Below are 4291 nucleotides of genomic sequence, written 5' to 3'. Positions count from 1 at the left end.
AAACTACCGACGACGGCTGACGAGATTGTCTCCCAAATCGTTTATATAGATAAGGAACAGCAAAGGGCCTAAACAGTACCTTGGGGGACGCCTGAAATCACTTCTGTTTTAGTCGATGACTTTCCGTCAATTAGTACGAACTGTGACCTCTCTGACAGGAAATCGCAAATCCAGTCACATAACTGAGACGACATTCCATAAGCACGCAATTTCACTACGCTTGTGTGGTACAGTGTCAAAAACCTTCCGAAAATCCAAGAATACGGAATCGATCTGAAATCCCTTGTCAATAGCACTCAGCACTTCATGTGAATAAAGAGCTAGTTGTGTTTCACAGGAACGATGTTTTCTAAACCCATGTTGACTGTGTGTCAATAGACCGTTTCCTTCGAGGTAATTCATAATGTTCGAACACAATATATGTTCTAAAATCCTGCTGCATATCGATGTTAACGATATGGGCCTGTAATTTAGTGGATTACTAGTACTACCTTTCTTGAATATTGGTGTGACCTGTGCAACTTTCAGTACGGATTTTTCGTCGAGCGAACGGTTGTATATGATTGTTATGTATGGAGCTAATGCATCAACATACTCCGAAAGGAACCTAATTGGTATACAGTCTGTACCAGAAGACTGTATGGAGCTAATGCATTTCGTAGGCGGTGGTGTTATGGTGTGGTCGTGTTTTTCATGGAGGGGGCTTGCACCCCTTGTTTTGCGTGGCACTATCACAGCGAAGGCCTACACTGATATTTTAAGTACCTTGTTGCTTCTCACTGTTGAAGAGTAATTTGGGGATGGCGAGTGCATTTTTCAACACGATCCAGCACCTGTCCATAATGTACGGCCTGTGGTGGAGTGGTTACACGACAATAACATCCCTGTAACGAATTGGCCTGCACAGAGCCCTGACCTGAATCCTACGGAACACCCTTCGGATGTTTGGAATGCCGACTTCGTTCCAGCCCCCACCGGCCGACATCCATACCTCTCCTCAGTGGAGCACTCCGTAGGAATTCGCTGCTATTCTCCAAGAAACCTGCCAGCACCAGACTGAACGTATGCCTGCGAGAGTGGAAGCTGTCATCAAGGGTAAGGGTGGGCCAACTCCATATTGAATTCCAGCATTACCGATGAACGGTGCCTCGAACTTGTAAGTCATTTTCAGTCAGGTATCCGGACACTTTTGATCACATAGTGAATGCTTGCTGTCAGCCATATCGCAGTATCAACAAAGCAAGTCCAGGTTGAGTAATGCAAGTCCAGATCAGGTAGTTATCCATACTGTTTCTCCTGGAACTACTAAAATGACTGCTACGTATCTACAGAATCTGTAACATTAGACTGGCCTCTTCACAGACACCTCCATAAGGCCCAACGCACACAGCAATCTTTCGCGGGAAGATATGTACTTTATTATTTGGTGTTTTGAAGTTCGAGTATGATACAAACTTCTACTCTAATCAATAAACTTCGGGAACTTTGTAAAGACATTGCTTTCCCCGAAAGTCGATAACATTTTTTTTCTCTTGTGCATTACCTTGTCATAATACGTATGTATCATTTATTTCAACTATTCTTTATTTGCTAATACATCACATTGTTTCTTCTTTCATTTTGCTACTGTTTTATATTTTATATTGTACGAATATGAATGTTCTGGTTTTATACGCTTTGTAAATCTTCGGTTAGGCTAGGAGAAGTACTGTGTCAGAGAGAGAGCGAACGACTATCGATAGAGAGCGTGCGAGTTGTTCTGGTATCGTGGCCGGTTCGCGGGTAGAGAAACGTTGCAAAGTTCGGCGTGAAAGACGGTGCTATGCGGAGGAACAATTACTTACAGTGCGTCCGCTGTGTTAATAGGAGATCGTGCATTATTAAGTGAACAGTAAAACCTGAAAATTGTATCGAGTGTTCGCGGTGACGATTTTACATACTGTGTAAACTTGTGATAATTAGCCGTGAATCAGACACCATTGTCGTGTGGAGACACTAACTGTTAGAATTGCCTAAAAGTGGAACAAACCAAAATGTTAAGTAAAAGAACAGTGCTGCGATTTGATCAAGAAACATTTATTACATCATCCAAACTGTCTTAAAAACGACGACGTAAATTGAACTGATGTGTAACGGACTGTTATAGTGATAAACACATCTGACTGTTTTCCTGTGGCAACACGGTGAAAGAACCGTGCGAAGTATTGGCATTAACCGGCTATATATCGTAAATACTAAAGACATTGCTTAATTCCGACCTACCCGCACCGCGTGATTAATAAACTTTTAATAATAAAACGTCGCGCGCGTAACGACAACGTGTACACTGGAACTATTATTATCGCGCCAGTGCTGCCAGCTGATTCGATTACAACGGAGACGTGGACCACCACAGTAACTGGAATATTAATGCAACAGGAGGATCCGTCATTATCTTCACGCCACGAACCAAGATTCACTTCACACATCGTCCGCGCGGACCATCGCTGACGTCATCGAACTGTCTCCAGCAACAGTTAAGACATTAAAAGACAATTATTACGCTCTCTCTCATTTCAAAATTAAAGACAATTGCAGTTAAATTATCTATTTTAAAAATACTGTCACAATATCAAGGTTCAATTTTGTTTATTTCCAATAAATATGATTTCCATTATTTCATCTTGTTGACACTCTTGAAAACCCACCAAATTAAAGTTCAATTAATAATTTTCTTTCAAAATTCTTCTCGGACATTTTGCTGCTCATCATAATTTTATTTTAATGTTTTTGTGTAACTTCTTTTGGAGAGAGTACAAATTTTAATTTTCGTGCAGTAAAATTAGCTACCATAAAATTACGTATATTACCAGCTGATGCTGTCCGCCATTACTGCTTGAAAACTGATCAGTAGTATTTTTGCCCCTATTTTCTCATTGGCTGTCAGCTTCAAAACAAAATTACGTATTTCGTGGCCATCTAGGAGATGTGCGGTGTCTATGTAGCCCCCTACAATAATTTTTTTTTTTTTTTACTTTTGTAGGTTTACTGGAATTATATTGACTTTAATTATTCATTTGGCCCCCGTTAAAGTGATTTATTGCATCTACATAATAATTGTACTGAATGACCTAATCTATTTTTATTACGTAAACATTGGCATACCATATTTAGATTAAAATTGACGGCTTATTGGCCCCACATAAGATTTTGCACGTTCTGACAAAGACTAGGCCAATTTTTTTTTCTCGTCCAAGACTAACAGGGGTAGTCAGATTCCTTGTATAGGTCATGTTTTATTATGTAAAAGGTTTTTTTTTCAGAAGTAAAGGACTAGTTTCTTTACAACTTTAATCACTTATCTAAGTTCTTGGTTCATTTGGCCCGTGATTTTGTTTATTGGCCGTGTTCACTTTTGTCGGGAGTTTTAGAAATTTCACAATACTTAGTTCCTAGATTTTTACGCAGTTTAAGATTCAGTGTGCAATGAGATTATTTCCGTGCGTTGCCATAGGTCTCTTGCACACCTTATGACTCTCTGAATTGATTTACAGCGCAGCCAAGATAGTGAACGACTTTAAGTACGTGTTTCACTTCAGTTTGTCTTTGGAATTTTTTAGTTATGAACTGGGCCGCTGAGCTATCAAGGAAACCCTTCGTTGTTGAGACTGTTGTAGAGTTGCTCCAGTTACAAGTGCTCCTCGCCGTGCTCCAGAAGGCAGAACACGTGGTTAACTGTGGCAGTATTTTAGCTGGGAACTCGCTCAGAGCTATTGTCTAGTTTTATTGCCGGGGAAAGCACCTCAGCTCTGTACCACAAATTTTCTTAAGGAGTTTCCAAATTACGACCTTGCTTCGCAATCTCTGTGCTGACGTCACAGTCTGCCAACTCGTACGAAGGTTGTGGTGCGCTTTTTTATTCACTGCGGTGTTCCACAGAACTGCTTGTAAAACCTTTTACACATTTTTCTAACACAACTAACAATAAGTAGAAGTTTTTAAGATCATCGTTCTTAATTTTATAGCTGGCAGTCAAGGAACAAGGGTTTAAGCAGCTAGTTCCGACGACAGAAAGGAAAATTTAGTACCTTACATAGTGTATGTAGGAAAAATATTGTTGTTTTGTCTTATTTTACGCATACTAATGAGCGGTGGTGGAGCAGTCAAATTCGGTTCCTGAAGTATTATACGCTGAAGAGCCAAAGAAACTGGTACACCTGCCTAATGTCGTATATGGCACCCGCGATGACGCAGAAGTGCCGCAACACGATGTAGCATGGACTCAACTAATGCCTGAAGTAGTGCTGGAGAG

Source organism: Schistocerca serialis, chromosome 2 (assembly GCF_023864345.2).
Source record: "Schistocerca serialis cubense isolate TAMUIC-IGC-003099 chromosome 2, iqSchSeri2.2, whole genome shotgun sequence".
NCBI lineage: Eukaryota > Metazoa > Arthropoda > Insecta > Orthoptera > Acrididae > Schistocerca > Schistocerca serialis.
This window is presented reverse-complemented; position numbering follows the sequence as displayed.